Genomic DNA, 24571 nt, shown 5'->3' with positions numbered 1-24571 from the left:
GGAAGCCAAAAGTTTCTGCTAGGTTTCTTGAAACAAAATTAAGCGTTCTGAGTTTATCCATTTGTCTTGCCTTGATTTGTAATTAAAGAAATATAATTAGTCTTTTTGTTAGAGCAGCAAGAGAAAACGACGTAAAGCGATGCGCAGATGAAATTGCATTAAGTAATATCCGACGTCATGAAGAAAACTGTGATCAGTTGTAACAGAAGATATGTGTAGGAATGGAAAACATGCCAAGTGGTAGAAAAATGGTGCAAAATTTTATCCAGTACAACTAAGAATGGATTATTTGCGGCAGTTGAAAATGAGTCAGAGAAACGCGCTACAGACAGGCAAAGAAATTTTTCAGGGATAAGAGATGCACGACTGGAGTAAAGTTATCCCATACTTGATTTATTGGTAAATTGTAATTAGATATGTGCTGAGAGTTCTATTACAGGGTGATAAAGACCTGTAATATATAAAATTATTCAGTACCGATTATATTTTAATTTCTTATTTTTCATTTCATTACATTTCATTATTCTTTTATGAATAACAAGCAAATAGTTGACTCAAAACTCCTTTTTAATCTATCTTGAGCTCTCTCAAAATAAATGACTTGCACTGCAATAGTTTTTGAGACCCATCTGAATTCCCTTAAATTTTACTCGGGTTCGAGTGAGTTTGTGCCCGGATTTCAATGAGTTTCGGCTGCGATTGCGTTGATATTATCTTTATGGAGTCATAAGACAGCATGGAGAATTTTCACTGGAGTCTCAAGAGAGATTCTTAAACAGAGATACGCCCATCCTGCATGGGAAGTTATCCGGCGGCTGTCGGTTTAACTTTTGCATTACCGCCAACATTTAGATAGGAAGAGAATTTAAAGAAAATAGTTTGTTTTAGACAAAAAGATAAAGAAAGATGCGACCAGCTAATTATTGAAGATGGTTTGCGCCTTTCGGAAAAGAAACAATAATTACGCTTTTATCGCTGGCAGGAAATTTCAATTATATGTCAGACTCATTATTTTGTTGGGTCTGAGATTTCCGCAGATCTGGTCTTAGTATCTTATATTTTTCGTTTTGTTGCTATATTTTCAATCGATTATCATGTTTCAACTGGCATATTCAGTCATTAGGTGTCAGACAGCAAACTTGGCCATCTTAATGGCATGTTTTGTTCCATGTTGCTGAAATAATATTCCTCCTCTCCTTTGGGGGAACAGCGGTTTTTGACAATCTCAATTGCATCATATATAAATCTTGAATAGAGGCCCTTCTCTTTTTTTTAATTATTTTTCCATGCTAGTTCTTTCGCCAGGGAATCGATGATGCTTGTTTCCATGAGCGGTAGACGGAGCTTCACGAGTCCACTTAGCTCACCTTACCCCTGGTTGCGTAGGAGCAAGGCCTTTATTGTGACCAAAGGACATGGCGTCTTTGTATAGTGGTTGCGCTGGAGTATGAGATTGTCCCATATTTTGTGGGATCCTCCAGGTCTCAGGGGCCGCATACGCTCTAATTGATTTGTTATCGGGTGGCCACTACGTCCTTAACTCGCTTCCCCATATCTACAATAATAGTCAAGAAGTACTCAATAGGAACAGTCAACCTACTCATGCAGTGTGTTGATCTCGTCAAGAAATTTTTCATGAAATAAAATAATTTCATTTCTAAAAAATCATGTTAAAATATTTTGTCATGTCATTTCATTGTCAAATGTCAATTCATGTTAAAATCTATTAAGTCGGCCGCCACAAACCACGATCTCATCTTCACCAAAGCTGACAAAGGTTCTAGTATCGTTATCCTCAACAAAAGTGATTACCTAACGAAGTGCTATGACTTTATATCGACCAATGAGTTCGAACTGCTAAACAAAGACCCCACCCCCCTTTTTCAAGGTCAACTTAAATCCATAGTGAACAGATGCACTTCCTTACTCTCACCTCGAGAAAGGAGACATCTTATTAAAATGAATCCATTGCCACCGAAAATGTACGGCTTACCCAAAACCCACAAGTCTAACGTGCCCATACGCCCTGTGGTTTCCCATTTTTCTGCTCCCTCCCACCTCCTTTCTTCAAAGCTAAATACACTCATACGGACCCTCTCGGGGTTCAAGCCTACGCACAGCATTGAAAATTCCTCTGAGCTAGCAAAACGTCTTTCAACAATAACCCCCCCCCCCCCTAATGGAAAACTGGTATCATTTGATGTTTCCAACCTTTTTACCTCCGTACCTGCTAAAGAAGCCATAGATATAACATAGATGATAACTCTAGATTTGCTCAGAAAATCATCCGTCAATGACGACTTAGTGAGTGACTTCAAAAAACTATTATCAGTGTGCATGGACCAAAATTATTTTCAATTCAATCACCAATTTTATAGACAAAACCACGGCCTCTCTATGGGCTCTCCCCTCTCGCCTATCCTAGCTGATATCTTTATGGATAACCTTGAAAGTAAACTGTTCAGCTCTCATCACCCTCTTTTAAAAAACTTGTGCTACTACTTTAGATACGTGGATGATATTATTTGCTTATGGACCGGTAGCAAGAGACAACTGGCCTCCTTCCTTGGGCTACTCAATTCCCTCCACCGATCCATAAATTTTACAACCGAACTCGGAGGTGACTCAATCCACTTCCTAGATCTTACGATTTCCCTCATAGAAGGCAAACATGACTTCTCAATCTACCGGAAAAGTACCTTTACGGATGTACTTATCCCCGCAGACTCAAACCATCCTTACTCCCACAAGATTGCAGGCATTAACTCTATGCTTAACAGACTCCTTTGTATACCAATGACTGCTTCAAGTTTCAACCAGGAACTTAATGTTATTAAATCGATATGTTCTAATAACGGTTATCATGATGACCTCATCCGTAAATTACTGGCTAAAAAAACCCGAATAAGAGTATCGCCCACCCTAACCAGTTTGCTGCCGGTCCCCAAAGCAGAACCTAAACGGTGGTGCAAATTACCTTTCCTTGGCCCCCTGTCTTACAGTGTTCACAACCTCATACCCAAAGACAAATACAGAGTGTGTTTTTACTCCCCGACCTCCCTTGGTAAAGTGATTTTTAACTCCAAGGACAAAGTGAATCCTGAAGACAAAAGTGGTGTCTATGCCCTGACATGCGACGAGTGCAACGGTGTGTACGTTGGTCAAACGGGCCGCAAGTTTAAAACTCGTGTCGATGAACACAAAAGAAGTGCTCGTTTGAAAGACTCCATTTCCCATTTTTCTAAACACCTGTCCGAATCCGGCCACAACAGTGATTTTAATATTAAAATTTTACATGTACATGACAAAAGTGTAAAACTGGATATTTTAGAAATTTTAGAAATCACCAAATGCACTCTTGCACGTAACATCGAAATTTTTAATGATATGACTGTATTCAAATGTTCTAACTTTTTATCTACTGTTTTAAAATCTGACTTCTTCCTTGACAATCCTTCCTCCTCCCCTTCTCATTAACCTCGTTACCACCTGACTTTTATCTGCCTGCCCCCACCCCACCTCCCCAAGCTTTTATACTTTTTGTTTTGAACCTCCTATCCAACCAACAATGTCCAACCAACAATGCTCAATGCTGCTCCTCATTTAGTTCCCCCCCCCCCTCCCTCTTCCCTCACACTATTGTTGGATAAATAAGGCTGGATGTTGTATGATTCTCTCAGTCTTGATAATGACGTTGTAACGTTGAAACTAGTAGACTACAAAAATATAAGGTTGTGGAATAGTACTGTGTTTTTTATTTAACCATGAATAATTTCATTTCATTTCATTTCTGTTCTAAAAAAAAACAGATAATTTATCAGTTGAAAGTCCTTCGCATGTTTTTTGTACATTGTTTTAGTTGTACATTCCCGGTTGCATTCTTGCTCATAATTAACATAAATTTTACTCTGTAAGTGTCGCGCTGACGTGCATTCCCACACTTGGTAGCTCTAGAGCAAGCAGGTACTTAACGCCTTCCTCTCACCCCCTGCCTAGGACGAGCTGGGAACTGGAAACTAGCGGAGGCGTTGGTGGGAAAGAACGCACGTTGTTGGCAGTTGGCTTGGGGACGACGTGCGGAATGGTTACCGGAGTTGTGACTAAACGCCAATAAAGTGTATTTATGAAAAAGGGGGGAAATTTGTTACTAATTCCTTAATTCCCTTCCTCGCGTTCCCTATGCGTTCTCCGGCGGACCCGAGAGAGTTACAACTTGCTAATTTTAATGTTCTAAAAATCTGAGGACAAATTATGATTTGCATAGGGCAAAGGTAATAATTTAAGAACATACTTGGTGGAAGTACAAGTTTAAAAAGAATTGAGTCAGCACTGCTTACATTGTATACTATAGAATCTTGTGGATATTATGCCCATTATCAACCAGAGGTATGACATCAGATAAGTAGCGAAAACCCATTTATTTAGCGCTTATTTCTACCTTAATTACGATATAAATTAATTGCATTTATTGGGGTATATATTATCAGTTTATCTGTGAAACAACTGCAAAGATGTTCCATCTACATCTTATGGAAGAAAATAATAATAAATAAATTATTTTAAAAACTTATGAGAGACTATTAACATCTAGCACAGCCTTAAAATCATTCTTTGGGGTTAATCCGCTTGGAATTGTAGACTTGAAACTACAAATAATTATACATAGAAACGAAAAAAGGTTACTACCCCGTCTAGAAATTCCAATTAAGACTCTGGGGAGTAAAGATTGCTTGGGCTCTTGATTGTTCTTAAAATATCACTTCAGCCTTGAGTGGTTGAGTTTCATTTTTATATTTGTAAAGAAACAAACTGTAAATGCTTAGGCCAATGGTTTTTATTATTTCCAAAAAAGAGATTTATCCTCCTGATTTGTTGCAATTATTTAAAATTATATATCAAATTCAAATTTTCAGTGCAGAATATTTCTTTAACTTTCCAACACTTCAAATCATGGAACCTGATAGATTCTATGTAAACTTTAAACGGAAAAATAATTTCATAATTTGGAATTGTACAACTGGAAAATCACTTTAAGGTGTTTAATAGTACTATAATAGATAGAAAAATTTCACGGCGTCCAGCATTATTTCTACTGCGATTTTCAATTTTTTTATAGCTTCTCAAATTTTCCGTAAGATCTTTTACTTATCGAAGACAATTCCGCGACTTCTACAGGATTCCCTGGTCAGCTGACACCCGACAAAAGCTAGACATGATGATTCAAAGTGAAGAGAGATTGGGTTCACGCCCAAGACCGAATCACTTTAACCATATTTGTTATCAAATATCCCACGAACGAATCGAAGCGCAGTCTGGAGAGTTAGGAGGGCGTAATACGCACATCTGTCTTCAAGGGGACGCAGATATTTCATGGACCCGACTTTCGACTCGTGCGCTTAGTTTTCAGTTTTGTTTTATTATTTTTTTCTGGCGGAAGCACCCCCATGGGATAGCCGCGCCGCTCTTGGCGAAATATCGGCACCATAACGGACTGGCGCGATAGCGGCTTCCGTTTATCCCAGCAGATCGAGGCGCAGCGTAAAATCCTGTCGAATCCGAGGCCATACTCTGCAGAGCAATGGGTTTTCTTTCCCGCCATTTCCTCACGTCACTGTGGCCCGCACTGCAGTGATGTGAGGAAATGGCGGTTCGGGCCTCAGTTGTTTGGGCCATCACTTTTTACCCCGTTTGCATAGCGAGCGTTTAAACTTGGTAAGTGAGAAACCTCTATAAGCGAGAAAAAATGCCGGTCCCTTGCACTCTCACTAAACAAGGCTTGACTGTAAATGGACCTGAACCTCAAAATTTTACATATTTATTGCTATTATTCTTTACTTACCTTTTGATGACTTATGTAAAACGAGGAAAACTTCTTGAACGAAAAACACTTGAAAAATGTGAAACGGGAAAAAATATACGCCTATGGGAAGTAATTGACGAAATCATAAAACATCCGGCATTATAACAAAAAATGGGCCATCAAAGTGTATGTAAATATAAAGAATTCGCTCAAAATAATTACATAGCTGTATAAGAATGATTTATTTACGAGATATTTGAGATGAATGGAATGTGATTTTTAAATAATGATAACCTACCTTAGAGAGTACAGTTCAATATATAGTAGAGTATATTCATGGCTAAGTACCAACAACACTTATCTCAAAAATAGCAACTTTTCAGGAGAGCAAAAGAAACACTTTATATTTTCAATTGTATACTAAAATTAAAAACCAAAAATTCATAAAACTGAAAAAGAAGCATACTATTGCCAACAAAGGGTTGTTGTTTGCTTGAATTTTATTTTTTAAATGCCATTACACTTTTTTTAAGATACCTGTCTCTTAACGGCCAAATTTTGAGGTACGTGTTGTTAGAACTTAGCCATTGATGTAGTGATTTATTACTCTATGGAAAAAACCTATCTCGTTCAAGTTACCTTCATGACTCACTACTCCCCTCTGAGTAGAATCTTTTCAATAAAAAAGTGAAGGAACCTTGCCAATTGTTTTGTATATTATTATCACTATTGCTATTATTTAGAATTTTTTTTGTTTTAGCAAGCATGAACCATGAATAAAAATTTTCCGTCATTGTTGTGCTCCTATTGAATTTTATGAAAGGAAAAAGACAGGTTGATAAAAAAATTTTGTTTTTAATCCTTAAACTCATACAAATTGTTTCGCATACCCTTTCAATCGACCGCTGGAGAGAACAACGGTCTAATTCAGACATTGGACATCGTTGCTAACTTTTCTTAGATCAAGGTTTCAGAAAATTACTCCTCAAGATTCCAGCCATGTAGTCCTTCTATGAGTGGACTAGCTTATCGAGTAAATAATTTGCGATTTGATCAGCTCGTCAAACCGCTAATAAAGACAAAAATTCGCATATTAGCCATCACTCTTTAAAATCACATTCCATTCATCTCAAATATCACGTAAATAAATCATTCTTATACAGCCATGTAATTATTTTGAGGGAATCCTTTATCATTACACACACTCTAATGGCCCATTTTGTGTTATAATGCCAGATGTTTTATGATTTCGTCAATTACTTCCCTTAGGCGTAGATTTTTTCCCCGTTTCAGAGTTTTCAAGTGTTTTTTGTTCAAGAGTTTTTCCTCGTTTTACATAAGTTATCAAAAGGTAAGTAAAAAATAATAGTAATAAATATGTAAAATTTTGAGGTTCAGGTCCATTTACAGTAAAGCCTTGTTAAGTGAGAGTGCAAGGGACCGGCATTTTTTCTCGCTAATAGAGATTTCTCACTTACCAAGTTTCTCTTACAAAGGTTCCGGAATAACTTCTCCCACAAGGTACAGATAAGGAAGAAGTTCGACAAGAGACAAAGAGCCGGCGTCAATTATTATTAAACGTCACTTTAAATGTGGTGCGTCACTCTCATATAGGATAGTGGTATTACTGTTTTTGAGTGATATGCATGTGCCAAAACTTACGAACTTCGTTGGATGCTTCACGTGTTCAATATTTTTTTCGGGATAAATTCGTAACCACCATCGTGGCGATGTTCGTAGTGTAACCTGAGCATTTCCCATCCCCTTCCATTGCTGATCTGCGGAAGCAGATGTGACGTTCTCCAGAGAACCCTCGCACGTAATATCCGAGGCCGTCATCGATGGCACTGCGGCCCTGACGTGATGTTCGAAGCAGGCGTATCATGGAGACGGCTATACACCATAAAATGGGGTCGTTTATACTGGCGCAAAATCTCGATTCACATTACATCTTCGGTAGGGTGATGTGAAAATGGATATTAAGTGAAAAAATATTCTTCAATTCCACTATAATAATGCACCACCACTTTAAGCAGAACAGCACAAGCAAAACATGTTATTATTCTGAAGAGATTTCTCTTCACGTTGAATGATGTTTCTGTATCACCCCGGATAGAATTTGTTTGAAAAATTTGTGGGGAGACTGTGCGCCAATACTTGAATTCTGATAAAAATAGAGAGGAGAAAGCTGTATTTCCTTAAAATATGGTGTTTGATAAGGCTATCAAAATATCTTTGACAAGATATCAATATCGAGGTACAGATCTGGATGTACTGAGAATTATTCCGGGAAGGGATAAAAACTGCTAAATTCAATTAGTTAAAAAAAGATACACAATGATTGGCTTTCTCCAACGTCGTTCCGAGTGAATGGCATCCTAAATGGAAGTATTGGTCTAGGACCGTGCATGAAGAAGGTACAATGACATCTCTCTTGACTCTCCTCCTCTCGTGACATCAAATATTGTTTCTCAATCGATCCTGATAGAATAAATTATGTATAATGTTTTCTTCCAATCTCATGTATTGTCATTTTTGTCACTTTTCCCAGTAAAAATATCATTGCCCCTACATAATTAGATCATGCCGTAATGGGTATGTGAACAAATAGCTCAGAAACTCTGTCTCTGATGAAATCAGAGTAGAAAGCTGGATCCCTTCGAAATTTTGTGTTAAAGAAGACTATTACAAATATCTTGGACGGATAGGGTTACCAACGAGGAAATATTTTTAATAATTGGTCAGGGAAAAACACTTCTATACTCAGTTATAAAAAGAAGCACGATGATTGGCTACTCCAAGTGGAGGTCAACCTAAATGGAGGGAGTGATAGACGGTCGTGTAGGATGAGGTAGATCAAAAAAAGAATACCTGGATAAAATTTTAGGAAGAGGATTATGGTGATGTAAAGAGACTGGCTTAAGAAAGAAGAAATTTGGATTCCCACAAGCACTTATGGTTGAGAAGAAAAATAAGAAGAGTAAATCAGTTCATATAATAGTAAAAATAACCATTAGAATTAGCCGGTCGCCAAAAATTGTTTTACATTTTCATTAAATCTTTATTTTAGTTGGAAGAGTAATTATCTCCTTAGGATTCTTCACAATATTTCCATTTGATGCCTATACCTATTCATGCTCATTTCTATTGCATAATTTTTTTCTAATGATTAAAACATAAAGTAAACTTAATTCTTAAGCGTAGACACGCTTTTATTCAAAATAAATAAAACTTTGGACGATACATATGGTTTTTAAACCCAATTTGACCCATATCTGTGTAATTGATATCTGAATGGACGAGGATATTGCTTTTGGATAGTTAAAATTTCTTAACTTTTATGTTCTAGCAAACAAAATATTAAAATTTTAAAAATTTATGTTTAAGTAATAATAAAATTTCTACGTATATTTCATGAGAAATTTGGTTTTATATGCAATCTATATGTCTGATGAAGTCTACCTAAAATAATGTGTTCTTCCACTCTCTTGTATTTTCATTTGTGTCACTTTTTCCAGTAAAAATATCATCATGCCAAGAAATTATGAAAGTTTCGTGTGGATACATCATTAACTTATATGTTAAATGTCGTAATAACTTGGCATTTCTGAATTTCTCTCTCCCTATGTAAGTGGTTTTTCGCAGTTTTTATGGGTAATATTTACAAGTAATGAATCCATTGTTTTAAGTAATATTAGTCAAGTCTGGATAAGTTTTGTTCAATCGTATGACGTAATGATTTGTTGCTTATATCTAATCCAATTCCCATAATATCTTTTCAGGTAAGCCAGAAAAGTATTGAACTGGAAGTAATAGGTGAATTTCTTCCTCATCAATGGAGCTGACGTTTATGACTGCCGTTTGAGAGTTCAATTGGGTAAGCATCAAAGTTATATTCCTATGTAAAACTTTTACTTCGTGAAGGCTCTCATTTGAGGGGTCGGTCTAATAAGGTGTTGGTGAGACATTTCTTATTTAAGATTTAAGGCTCTTAGCGTGACCACTTTTGCATAATTTGTTTTCTTTACTAAATGTATTGAAGTTCACCTCTTGGTCTTAGTTGCCCTAGTTTCCACGTATATCAAGTTATTTTTCCCGCTAATAATGTCAAAAAATATGATAAATAGCTTACTTAATCAATTAATCCGATCTGCTTAAAAGTACTGATCAGCAGACGATGGAACTATTCAATCTTAAGTTTACAACCTACACTTACTTCACAACACTGCACAAAGTCTACAACGTAGTCTTGTCAACGAAGGTCGTATCTACAACAGATTATTGAGATTAAATTAAATAAATCCTCTCCAAATAGTATTGATTGTTTGAGGCGTAACTTGGTGAAATCGATTCATAATTAAATTAAAAAAGAATAACTTTGTGCTTTCACATTAATATTTATTCACGACCATGGTTTCAACGTTAGACGTCATCATCAGGCTATTAGGACTCTCGAAATAGAATATCCTGAGAAAGGAGAGTTAGTCTGAAATATATTGAGTGGATGTGTTGTCCGCTAAATCGATTGCCTAGCGTATTCATTGGTTCATGCTAAGATACGTGAATCGCGAAGTCGGATATGGGTACCTGTTTTTTTTTTGGACCTCGGGTCGCTGACCGTTGGGAATGAGTAGAGGAACTGGCTTTTCCGTTCGTTTGAATGAAATATTCATTTTAATAGCGCGCCCCTAGTCCTATAAATTGCAAATTGACTCACCAGAAAGAAACTAAAACTCCCCGGAGGTAAATTTGTTCCACCTCGTCGCTCTACGGGAATATTCATGCGAGTTCAAGCTTAAAATTGGGCATGAAGGCAACTCCAGTTTTCTCTAGGGCTTGTTTTACATCCGGATCCATAAATATTTAATTTTATTTTTGGAAGCAGGTGCAGTTCTGCATAAAGAATAATGAAGGCGAATTTGTTTGTTTTAAATAAGAGTAAAGGAAATCTCCTTCTGACTCACTTTATACATATTAAGGTGAAGATTGAGATTTCTCGAACAAATATTTGAAGATTTGAAGAGAATAAACGTGTTCCGCTCATTTTCATATAAATTAATACCTGGCCCTATCGATTAGCTTATTTCTTCGAAGAAAATTATTCGAACTAAGTGAAAAATATTTAAATATTTTACTCAGCATATTATAGTTATTGGCGTAATACACTTATTTATTTAATTTCCTTTTTATATTTTGGAAAATTTTCTTACGGTTTTGTGACATTTACCTCAGTGGATATAAGTATTTGGATGATTAAGTGGATATTTGAGGGATTATTGGCGAGTATATTATATTAAAGGAACGATCATTTTCTCATTGCGGTTCCGTTTTCAATAGAATAAATAACTTTCCAGTTCATAATCCAATTCCAGATCATGTTTTGTTCTATATCTTGTGTTTAGTCGTAGATGAAGGCCTCCGTAATGCAAATGAATATTATTAATTCCGTTCAAACATATTTTAAAAAGACATCGATGGGACATAACTTTCATTCCATAGTTAAAAATATCAGTTAATCTGGGAAAACTTTCGAAAAAAGATAAGCTGTCAAAAATAGCCGAAACCTAGTTAAATTTATGATTTAAAGAAATAATTTTATTTATCACGTAGTCTAACTAGTCTTTCTTTTTTCCCATGGTATTCCATTGTCTGCTCTCAAGGGTTGTCCTAATACCAACGTTTTTTAACCTAATGCTGTTTTTTGCATGTCCCACGGAGACATCGTAAAAAGTGAATAAACGCGTGTGTAAATTATGTGGGAATATGAGCTTTTTCCATTTTTATACATTTGTTATCATTACGAGCCAGTGTTGGCTAGTATTTCACGACCTCATCAAAAGTTTTCGTCATCCTATGGGGCTAATACCTTTAGACGCGGATTAAAAGATTGCGCACGCGGATTTCGCGTATAAAATTCATTTTATTACCCGATCGCGCGTCACTGCCATGCTATTTTATAGGCCTTTTAAATGTGAATATTAGGCGTAGAAATTATGGCGGTGATTAATTTCTGCAGTTAGATGCCAAAAATGAATTCATTTTATAGCACAGTGGCCTCCGGAAAAAGACATTTTCAAATAGATAGCTCTTTTAATCTATGTTATACTTTTTATCTCCTTTAAATCTTTATAATACATCCCTGAGTCGAATACCCTGAATATGAGACTATATAAGTTTCACAGTCGAAAGCTATTTTTAGTTAAATTTATAGAACCGAATACGATAAATAAAATGCATTACTCAGCGATCAAAAATGGATTCATCTTCATTGGTAAAGGTTTTTGTAGCATTTTTGTGTTCATTCTTATGCAATGAAATTATTTAAGTTTCGTATCCATGAATCATTCAAAGCTGCTATCGATTTAAAAAAAAACAAAGCCCAGTTCTGCCCAGTAGTTGACTTCCTCAGAATTGCCATAGATAATCCTAAAAAGTAGGCAGCAAGTTTTCTTGCCTTACTTGGTGACTGAGCCAATATCTTTTATTATTTCAGCATATTTTAGTGATATTTCACCTCGCTGAGAGATATTTCACCTCTTTATAACACTTTTTCGACCGTTTGGATGTAATATGTAGTAAAGATATTGATCGCAGAATACTTATGGCTGAGAGTCATCCATTTTTATGCAGTTAGGGAGCAAGCCACCAGAATATTTTCTATTGCCATGCCAACTAACATCTACTACTTCTTTAAGAGATCTTCTTTCCTTCACCTTTTATTATGGGCAAGTTATTATAAAATATCGGTGAAATATCACTTACATAAGGTTATCGCTTTTGTAAAAATTATACCTCGGCCATGTAAGATTTCACTTTTTCCCGGCGTATGATGGCGGTGAATTCATCGCCATCATGGCGGTGACGATAGAAAATCATCATCGGCCCTGATGACGATTGAAAAGGATTCTATCGAAACGTCGGCAGCGATGGAGATGGAGCTCACCCAGATGGAAACCCGAGAAGAATTCACCGCCATTATACCTCGGCCTCTTAGCCATTTTTTTCTCGTATATTTCAAGTATTACATTTATATCTCATGCGCAACATTTTTACGTGAAGTGATTTTTTCCTTCTCGGCAGATATTAAGTGTGTTGGATACTTGTGGCACAGAGCGCAATCTAGGTTTCAATCGAAAGGTTTACAGGTGAGCTCGAGTCAAGTTTTCCATAAAATTGATCGCAGATAACTTTTGGCTTGGAGTCATCCATTTTTAGACTATTTGAGATCACGCAACTGCAATATTTTCTATTGCCGTGCCAATCAATAACTTTTCTTCGTTTAAAGGCTCTTTTTTCTTTGTCATTTGTTATGGGCAAGGGAAGATTCAAAATATTCGCTGGTCTTAGCCCTTTCGCAGATAATTAGATGAAGTCATTAACTCATGCTTCTCAGTTACCATTTAGCCTTCTGCATGAGCCTCTCGCGGCGTCTTGTTATTCCAACTCTTGCTAGCTATTTCAACCCTCTAAAGAAGGTTCAACCTGTAAAAATAAATGAAATAAAAATTTTAAGACGTCATAAATTCATGAAAAGAGGGCGGAAACTTTCGCGAATCCGCATTAGAAACTTGCGACATTTTTTTCCTCGTGACTTATCTTTCCCTCACAACTGCGGAATCAGTTATATGAAATGCGATTTTGAGTCTGAGCAAAGGATCCCATTTTAGAATATAAACGCGCAAATCGCCATCCACCCGCCTTGAGTTGATGATAGAGTTTCGCCTCATTTACTCGTTCCCGGAGAGCTAGGCATTGTAGGAGGCATTCCCCTTCACAATTTTAAGCAACTGCAAACAACGCAAGGCCGAGGAGAAGAGATGGCCCGCTCCTCAGGTGTCGGTGAGTTCATCAACTCATCTTGTGCAAACATTAACGCGTCTACCCAGTGACCACAATATTTCTCTATAATTTTAAGTTGTGTTCACAAGTTGACTTTACGCGTCGTTCATCCTTTTAGCCTTTGCTTTTTCGCACTCAATATGAGGAAGTATTTGGTACCCTTATGGGTTTCGCATTAATGAAAATTAAATGATAAAAATAAAGTTAAACTGGATTAAAAAATTGATTAAAAATATTTTATAAAAAATTATAAATATAATTAATGCATAAATTATAAATAAAATAAATACATAATAAATACATAAAGTAAATACATAAATAACAAATAAAATTAATACATAAATAACAAATAAAATCAATAAATAAATAATAAATTAAATAAATACATAATAATACATAAAAACATTTTTGAACAACACGCTTTTTTTTTAAATAGCATAAATTGCACTAATAAGTAAAAAATAAGCTTGCACCCATTGTTTCTGGAAAAAAATCATGTTTTTCAATATTTTATTTTATTATTCATGCTTGAACTGGATCTCTTTCTCTGTCTAACTCTTCTTCTTAAAAAATACTTCGTTATACCCATTACGTGTAGACGTGATTTAACGGTGAAATCCCGCCCAATCCCAGGCGGCCTTCCTGAGTTTCCGTGTCCATTAGTCCTCCCTTCCTCGCACTCCTCCTCCGCAACGGTGTAGCGGGGAAGCCTTCGTAATGATCGTCAGCGTCTAATGAGCCGTTCAAATCGGCGATGAGAGAAAATAATAGCCGAGCCCTTTTTACGGAATTTGAGGCGAAGGATGGGAAATGGTTGGTTGGTATGCGGAGCAGGGTGATTGTGAGACGTACCATTTCCTGGATGTCTCCTCCGCGTCGTCCAGCCGTTGTTATGGAGGAGACAGTCTCACGGCCATCTGGGTTCTCTGCGGCATGCATTCAAGCGAGCAAAGAAGTCCCTTTGAAAACTCTTCTTGCGTATGATTTCGCCTGTAAGGAGCGTTGTTTGAAAGAGATAAGAGCACCAACGTAAAGTAAATATCATTTTTACTCAATAGTTTTGAGGCTCATATATACGTAAATGATTTTCGATTGCTACAATGAACGCTAAAAGTGCGATTTCACAAAATGTCATTGTATTCATATCATTCATCCTGCGTGGACTGCATCAAGCCTGATGATGTGGACTTCTCTAAAATACCGGTCGCCTACAATAAAATTAGGTGACGTTTCAGTAATGCTTGCTGAAATTGTGACAGAGACATCAATTGAAGGAATAATTATCGGGCGTGGATATCGAAAAATGTTACTCTCGTTATATTAACTATAAAATTTATTTATTTAATGAATCAAATAAGAGTAAAATATTTTTAGGAATCTTTTTGCTTTTGCTTTCTGAGATAGTGATAAGTTGCTTTTTTCGGTAGCTTAAAATAAGCAATTATATTTTTCCGTATTTTGCTCCCAATGAATAGGAGTTTAGATAGATAATTGCATTTTAAATTCAAGAAATTGTCACACGGGTCCAAAATTGGTTACTGGTGTCTTTAATTTTAAAATTCGCCAATGACACTTCAAAATGGTGATTCATTTCATTATATGATTATAAATCTCGCTTCGTATAAATAGCAAATAAGTTAGGAAAATAATACTGCCTATCATTGTTTACCTCATTCCTTTACATACGGAAGACTGAGATAGCTCAAACTGTGGTGTTCAAGTGGGTATTAAGCGAAATTCAATTCGCTTTTCGTCAATATCGAGCTAGATTTAAGGCCTTGTCTCTTCACGCATAAATATAGTTAACTATTTAGCGTCTGAAATTTATCTCAGTTCACTAACAAAGTTCCAAACTTGGGAGTTAAACTTTTCCCTTTTTCCATTAGTCAGAAAAAATATGAAATTGCAATGAAATAATTTCTTGTAAATGTCATTGGTTTCCCTATTTGTATATTGTCTATTCACACCAAAAAATATGCTATAATATCCATACTGTTAACGAGAAATCCTTGCAAAAATAAAAACGCATTACTGACAAATCCTGAGTTTATCTGTATTTTATAACAAACATTCGCTGTTTATAGCCTACAAAACACCTATACGTCCATTTGTTTGTATGAATATTGTATCATTAAATTTATTAAGTGCTGAAAGATGAGATTAGGCTTTCAGTATGGAATTTAAAATGAAATTTTTTATGATAAATAAAAGAAATAATGACCTAGTTTTCAGTAAATGATGTATAAAAGCTGGTATTGTATCGAATTTGAAAGGCAGGGTAAATAATGTTTTTAATGCAGATAATTTTTAAGGATTATTCCCAAGAAGGATCCAGGAATACATTTCCACGTTGTGTCAACGCCACAATTATAATAACTCTCAATATTTTGCAACATTTACCCCCTACTTCACCAAATGCACGGCCAAAATAAATGAAGGTCGCTTCAACAGCAGTCCATTGTACTGAATGTGGGTACTATAAATACGTTCTATGGCCTTCTCCTTAACTTGGAGATTAATGCATGCACGCTGGATGAGGGATATCCTTAGTCAATTTCTGTTTCTTAATTTTTTATGGTGGATGAATTCAAAATAAAAATTTGTCATTCGTCTGCCGATCTCGTAAGCTGATGAGTCTTAGCATATACAAAATATGTCGCCTCATTAAGCGCTAAGATGGTTAGTGTTATTCTCATGCTGTTCCTATATTCACGTTGTTGAGTAAAGGAATAATCACATTACTGTTTAATAATAAATAATATTGGGTTTGGAACCGACAAAGTTTTAAAAATCATTAATGAATTGAATGTGAATCGTTCAGAGCTTACCTGTATCTAATGCCGCTGTTCAGAAGGAAGCTAGTTTCTAAGAAGACTGTGAGCTAGTATTCCGGCTAAACAGTGTATCACCTTCTATCCTCAATTTTATTTAATTATGAGCACGGCCACATTTACATTGAATTAAATCATTATTTTTCCAAAAGAATTTGGAGCATACCTGAAAAAAATTATTCGAAAAAAGAAAGAATCGTTTCTATAGAAGAAACTACGCCTAAAAACTTCAATAAAGCATAGCTAACCAATTAAACCGATTAAAGCATACCACCAATTTCATATACCACTCCACATTGTAAGCGCTGCGCCTGCCGGAAATAAAAAAATTGACATTTCAAAAATACATTGTAAATTTCTTACATTATCTTTCCTCTCTTTTCGTTGCAATCCCTTCTCCTTTTCCACTTTCCCTTTTCCTATTTCACTTCTGCATCTTTTGTTTATAAATGGTAGCAGAAATAATTATTCAATAAGCTTTATTGTAACCAAATTGGTTGCTAAGTTTTATTGTCATTCTCGTTTCTTTTAATGACCACAGCGCTGCCATCGGATTTTGCTGGCCATTTTTAGTTATATCTCCATATTTAATTTTCAATTCTGAATAAAAATCGAGATACAGCTCCAATCATAATAACACTGTTAGAAAATGGCATTATCATCTGGTTCATATTTATACTGACAATTTTAGCTTGGCAGCTAACTGCAATAAGGGTTCATTTTGAGTGACTAGAGTTTACCCGGATAGGGCAACAAATAATAAAGCGAGTTAAATATAATGTTTTAAGAAAATCATTGATTAAACCAGTACGTAGTTACATTATAGTTACAAAAGAAGTATTGTGGATTTCAATTATAATTTCATTGTTAGTTATGCTAATGATAATTTTTATTAGCTTCAAAGGACTCTTACCATCCATAGTTTATCTTTTTTTCACCCTCGTTTCTATGACAGATGCAAAAATAGCTCGGCATGAACTAACGCTGTTATGCCATTTCCATGAAAAACAAATCCATTTCACTCGCTATTGAAGCTATCAAAATTACTCGCAGCAGTTTTACCTTAATATGATATTTTTTTACCCATCACAAAAGCCGTAAATGATTAATAGGATGGAAAATGCCTCTGATCACGATATGCTTCGCTGGAGCGTTTCACGCCAGCGGTTTTAATTTTCCGCGGTTAATAATTTCGGCTTAATCCATTTAATGGCAGCATTAATTTTATTTATGTGACTCATCCCTGCTTAAAATTTGAATGTGGGTGTAAATGTTTTGCGAAAAAAGTTTGATTATGTCATTTTTTCCTCTGTCTGGACCTACCAAGTGAAAGAACAATTAGATTTTTTAGATAATTGAGAGTGTTAAAAGAATAGGGCTACTTAAGTAATTGAAAAGAAATATTTTTCAATTCAACTTTAACTTTTCTCGTTATTTTACATTGAATAAATAGTTTTTCGCCTCTAAGCACATTTATTCCAGTAAAAAAAATTTAAAGTCATATTTCTTTTAGATATGTGCTCCCTTTTTGTGCCATAATATGCGCCTAATGCACGCAAAATTATGGCTTGCGAAAGCTTTCTTGGTATTCGGTGATGTTTACCCAGGTATCTTTACAATTTTTATTGCTGTATCCCATGTACCTATCCCTTTGGTTTATTGATAGTATTTCCGGACTTCGCCGAAGTTTGAAGCTTAATTATAAAGCTCTACGGTCATTGAAGTGTGGTTACTATTTAGTCATCTATGAAAAAGTATGTGTCCTACAATGCACCATACGTAAAATCCTATTAGGAAGGAAATGCCTTCTTAGTGGGTTCGAGGAAATTAGTACAGTAATCGTGTGTGTGCACGACAGGCCCATTTTCCATTTGCACCTCACGGACTAATGGAAACACCCTTTTAAGGAAAAATTGATAGTCTCACTGACATAAGTAACTGGAGCTATTGAACAAAATCTAATTGCCGGGGTATATACTGAAAAAAATATTGTACTTGAAATTAAATTATTTTCAAGGAATGACAGCTGAGTGAAATGGTTAATATAATGAATATCGTTTAATGCTAATTAAAATGGTTTTTTTTCTCCTATCTCTTCACGGTAGGCTTGAGAAAAAATAATAATAAAGAGCATGCTTGTTGATTGTGCTTACATTAAAAGAGGATTTTTTGTGGCTTGGCACTATCAGAACAACATAGGTATGACATTTCAGTAATTAAGATCAAAATTTCATTTGCCATAAAGAACTATTGATTATTGCCTCTGTGGCATGCATGGATCAGCAAGTCCGTAGGTAATGAAGCGCAGCCCGTTAGAGTAAACCTGGAAGTTGTTTTTACGTTTCAGCAACAAAGCAGCCTTCATCATATTTAAGTCATGTTCCTATTGAATCTATGTAATTCTCTGCAAATACATTTATGTCGTACTTATACATTATTGCTCTGTCCGTTTAGTTGGTACCCAATCTCATTGAAAGAAAACATTAAATGCCGACCTCTACATTTATTTAGCTTACTTCATCGAATTCCAGCGTACACAAAATGGTTGAAATAGTAATAATTAGAGGCAGCATCTCTAAGGCTATCTTGTGTAACCGCAACAGTTGACGCTTCGTAATTGAGAATAGCATATAGTCCAAAATGTGTCGTTCACTACTAACGTGCATGAAAATGATACTATTCAAACAATGAATGTACATAATTGGGTTCCATTTGCATTTTAATTCATACTCTCAGATCGCATATGATGCTGAGGATTTATGAATAATTGTAAAATCAACTTTTTTTATGAAACCATACGCATGAAAATTTGTCGTTTTTCAAAAAATATTGACGGTGGAGTTTCTCGTGGGTAACTTTCGCTGCGGCGCAACGGTTCCATTTTGGCTTTTAATTTATTTTCATTTATTCATTCTATTACCACCAAAAAGTGTGCCATTTGCCTTTAAAATCGGGGTTTTTAACTTAACGATAAAATGTATACGACCATCTATGCCCTGGATAGAGGTAACCTACCCAGGCGGAACTCGAACCCGCGACCTCTAAGGTGGCAAGCGAGGACTTCACTCCGCCGCCACCGAGGCCGGCATAGTAGTACTAGGCCGAATACTGTGTTTCCACTCTCTCGTCCACCTTGGCCTTATGGACCCGTCTAGTCCGCCCCCAACACAGTGTGCCGTTACTTGACTGGCAGACCGTCGTCTACAGGTCAGCGGGAAATGACCAACCCCATCCCGCCACGCTCCTGTGTCTCGGAAGTGTCGGCCGAATGGCGGGGAGAAGGCATTGGAAGGCTGAGTTTTTTTCTCGTCCGGCTCTGTTGACCGTAAGTGACTTCCTCTTTAGTCCACTTTTCACACTCACTGATCGATATTTAGGATCTGAGGTGACTCGTTCGGTTTCATTTTTCTATAGTGATCCTAAATATCGATATTCCTTTATCGATTACGTTGATGCTATTCACTGAGCTCAATGGAATCGCGACACTCCATCTCCGACTGAATATCAATTGTGCATCCCAATAAGTTGGGATGAACCGTGAGCACTTCAGTCCGAAGAAATTCAAGGGTATTCATGAAAGTTTTACTTTTTTCTCAGCTGCCATAAAAAGGAATGACATATGATGCTAGGAGAAGGAGACGACAGCTCAGGCCGTTTGTTTTATTAGCAATAGAGTTTAGAAGAACATAATAGGTAAGGATTGGCAATTAGGAATTCATAATATCTAAACCTAATCAGCACCCACGTTTTATTCCCCGAGAGATGAAAAGCTTATGCCTGGTTTACATAGTGCGAGCTAGTATCCTATGATATGCATAGACAGTTACTACAGCGCAGCTACTCGAATCGTGACTGCATAATACGAGTTACTTATATGAGCGAGTCAGTCAGTAACTCAACTGAGTAACTACAATATTTTTTATTATTTCTCACCTCTCACCGTCCCCCACCATGCCATAAGCAGCAGCTCAGATGCGACTCGGACGTCAACTTTCACGGTATCGCGAAATGACAGTAGCTTGTAAGTCCGGGACCACGCCGGGTGCATTCTTCGAGTTTCTGTATCTCTAGCGGTGATTAAAAGCGAGAAATGGCGGATGGATGGGCTTCCGAAAAAAATATAAACATAGTGGAGTTATGCAAGGACCAAACCAACTTATTGAACTGTTTGAATCATAATTATAAGAACAGAGATTTGCGTAAGGCCTCGCTTGAAATCATTCGCATGGAAATGGGTTTGAAACGCCACTGAAACGATGCGAGTACACACGTGCAGTAACTGTCTACTTTCACGCCAGCAGCTCGAGCTTGTGTGACCGGGCGAGGCGAGGCGAGCTACTGTCATGCGAGACCCTAGGTCCAGTAGCTGTCTACTGTCAGGTCAGCGACTCGTATTGCGTAACTGCGCCCTTAGGATGGTGTGGAATTTGAGGTGGAGACCGACAGCTAAGGCCATCAGCAGAGATAAGGGAACGGAAGGAAGGTTTGAGAGACTCCCGGCATCGGCATTAGCCTGCTCTCAACGAAAGGCACCATGGGGAATGCGGCTTAACGTCCTTTTTAACGGACATTTTTTGTACTTAAAGAGCCTTCTACGAAGCACCCAAGCAGGGATCGGACAATCTCTGACAACTCTTCGCCAACGGTATTTGAACCCGGATCCACAGGTTGGGGAACTGACAATCTAGACACCGTACTAACCCAATCCCTGTATTATAACAAAAATTCAACAGCTACTAGGGTCATAAAATGCTAGGTCCCATATAATTTTATTGGTGCCATATTCCCATCTAATCAATCATTGAATATTTACTGTATTTTTCAAGCGCGTGTCATATGTTATTTCCCTTAAAACAATGGAATACCGACTGAATTTCACGTCAAAATACGCTCAAAAATCCAGTGTATAATTTGAGACCTAATCCATAAATAATTCTTTGACTAGTATTATTACCTAGGGGAAGTGAACGAAAATACAAAGTTAAGTAGCCCTGTGTCGTCCTCAGTTAATGAAGCAAACTCTAGTCAATTTTCTGCATAGCATTTTGTAATGTTATTTAACTTCTTCAGGTTCGAAGAGGTACTCACAAAGGCTTCCGCAAATTTACATCCAATTTCAGATTTAAGTGCTGCCTGGTATGCTCAGCAAATTTCCCGTAAGAAAGAGATTCATCAAGGTAAAAGGATGTTTTCTTTTAAGGCGAATTCCCAGATGGCATCGTGAGGGAAATCTCGAAATGTCCCTTCCTTTTCAAACTGCGGCAAACATGAATTAATACACTGATCGGATTGAAGAGATTTTTCCCACCCTTAAGGGCTGGTCTCTTTCCCACTGGCGGACGGGAATTAATGCGGGGACCCCTAATTGGCAACTCTTTCGGACACGAATTTATTCACCTCGCGTCTCCGTTAGACGAGACCAAGTAGTGTGTCTCCGGAAAAAATTCCTCCACCACAGCCAGTTTCAGAATTAAAAAAAAAGATGAAAAGGATTAGGGAGTAAAAGGAAAGAGCTACCTGCTGTGGGGAAGAGGAGAAGAGCAAAAAAAAAAGAAAAACGTTGTGCGCGCACCGGAGGAGAGAGAGAGAGATATATATGGAGAGAAACCCGTTCCATTCCGGCCATTAGCGGTACCATCGTACCCTTTTAGACGCGAATTTAAACGAATGAAAAGGCCCACCCGCCCCATTCAGCCATTCTCTTTCCACGTGAGTAAGATGCGATCGTCTTCATGAGCGAAGGGGCTCGATCGAATGGGGAATGGTTAGTGGGCAGGCGGGAAGTAGAGCGACAATTTGATGGGGTAAGAGAAATGGGAGGGAAAACGTGATTCTTTCACTAATAAGAGGATTGTGTAAATGTGTCTGGTATTTTTAACTCTACCTTTCCCCTTGTCTTCCTTGTGCTCATGTATGAGAATTACTTAGATTTCAGTGAAGATTGCTCGGGTTTCACACCGAGTCACTCGAGACTCGGAGACTGCGCGCTAGGCTTAGATAGCGTGTACCATTGAGAATGGATATCTTAAAGAGCGACACGGAGAACATAATATTAGAGCCCCACAATATTTCCAGGTCCGACAAAGTCTATAAATTAAGAGAGATATTTTGCCGAACGTATAGATATGCGAATTCCTTTTTCCCCCGAACCAGACAAGACTTTAATACAGGTAACAGGGGGATAGAGTTTGAAATACCAGACACTGTTGCAGTCCTTTTTCAGTGAAAGAATTTCCAGGAAAATATCAGATATTACACTTCGTAAGGCCACTGACAGCAATTGTAACGCTACTCTTGTCTTTTAATTGAATTGAAGTTGTAAGCACAAAAAAAATAAGCGCTGGAAAAAGGTACGGTGAAAATGACCGTTTGATTCAGAAAAGGATGGGTCGAGAGATCACTCTTTTGATCCCTGAAAACTTATCGCTGGAGCTATAAGTCTGTGGGACCGTGGCAATAATTGTGTCATTCCTTTACTATTCTCTATGAATACGCAAAAACTGATTACACAATGTTTTGAGTGACAATGAAATTATCCCCATTATGTATTATGCACCTGTAATATTTAGATCCTCTAGAAACTCAATGTTCACCTGTTCATCAAAAGTCACCTTTGCTCAATCACTCTCACTCATCATTTCGAGTCAAACGATGTTTGGAGATGAGCTATACAAAATTTCATATGCACTAAATTTTAGCATAAAAATCTTAACAGTTAAGTCACAATTTGACTATGACATTCTTCATATTAACGCATAGAATCACGCAACTTCTCCTCGTAAAAGGGCCTCGCTGAACAATGGTGCAATCTAGGATTGTAAGTCATCTTCCACCCCTGACAAAGCCACAGACGTGCAAATTTTCACTCATTCAGAGTATACGAGGCCAGTTATTTTTTCTAGGTCTATTTCTCAGGTTCGGGATCGGCTCTATCCTTACCTATCCACGGAAGTCTTCATACTGGCATCGGTGAGTGAAATTTTTGGAGATTTATTCTATTACTAGCGTTAGCAAATTGCATCTATAATCTTTGGTGAATATTTTAGCGGTTTTTTTCTTAAAAAGAGGCATTTTTGAAGGAATTGTAACTTCCATTTCCACCTTCTGTTATTTTCATGCATTTTCCTCAGCAGTCCTTAGCATTTCTGCAAACTTCCTAATATTTCGGTCATTTCGTTGTCAACTGATCACCAAAGGTCAAATTCCAATCGTTCTCACTATGAGATTCGAGTCGAACGTTGACGTATTTTCAGACATTTCTAGCAGGCGAATTCAGTTACTTTCTATAGGCCTTTTTCTCCAGTCCTGGTTCAGTTTTATCCTTAAATATTCACAACAGTTTTCATGTTGGTAGATGTTAGATGAATTCAGTTACTTTCTATAGGTCTTTTTATCCATTTCGGGTCCCGCTTTATCCTTAAATATTCACAACAGTTTTCATGTTTGCAGATTGAGTTAGTGAAATTCTTAAAGATTTGCCAAATACACGCGTATAAAAATTACCCTGCTTGAAATTTTAGCGATTTTTTCATTAATAAGAGGCGTTGGTAAAGGAATTATACCCTTCATTTCCTTCTTTTCGTCTCCTCTTGCATATTGCTTAAAAGTCTTTAGCATTCCAGCCAGCTTGCTCCTTTCCCCAGCTCCTGTTCCTCGCCAGTCCTTTGCTCTTTACCCAGCATTCCCTGTTTCGCCGTCCCCTAAAAAGGGTAATTGCCAAGCCCTTCCATTTATTTCTCTCTCTCGCTCCCTCCTTAAGAGTCGCCCTTTTTTTACTGCCGCAGCCGCTGCCCTCATCTGTTTTGAGATGCCGTAACAAGCAAGACGCGGCTTCCGTCCGTTCTTATTCCATTAAGGCGGCTGGATCTCTCATCAAGATGACGGTTGTCCCGCTCTTGTTGTATTCCATCGGGCGAAAATAAGGATGGCTTAGCGTGGGAAAGAGGCAGCCATTAATAGTCAAAGTGTGGTGGGTTTAAATTCTTAGGCAAGGTTTCGTTCGTGGTCATTTTCTCTCGAAAATTTCTTTTATTCGACACTTTATAACCTCAAACAATCGTGCGTTAATGATACGAGTGTGTTAATTTTTTTTGGTTGTAAA

The 24571-nt window shown here is 37.1% G+C and overlaps 1 protein-coding gene and 1 long non-coding RNA gene across 2 annotated transcripts in view; one reads left to right on the top strand and one right to left on the bottom strand.

The window, feature by feature from the left end:
- Positions 1-24571, top strand: part of LOC124166577 (synaptotagmin-11) — a 586809-nt gene that overhangs the window by 382862 nt on the left and 179376 nt on the right. The gene's annotated exons all lie outside the window — the stretch shown is intronic.
- LOC124166579 lies at positions 12803-16629 on the bottom strand. Its single transcript, XR_006866462.1, has 3 exons — positions 16468-16629; positions 14492-14629; positions 12803-13282 (listed from the first exon to the last, which is right to left on the bottom strand). It is a non-coding gene; the product is annotated as an uncharacterized LOC124166579 (long non-coding RNA).

Source organism: Ischnura elegans, chromosome 10 (genome assembly GCF_921293095.1).
Source record: "Ischnura elegans chromosome 10, ioIscEleg1.1, whole genome shotgun sequence".
Lineage (NCBI taxonomy): Eukaryota > Metazoa > Arthropoda > Insecta > Odonata > Coenagrionidae > Ischnura > Ischnura elegans.
Note: the sequence above shows the minus strand (reverse complement) of the source record. Positions and strands in the feature narration are given on the sequence as shown.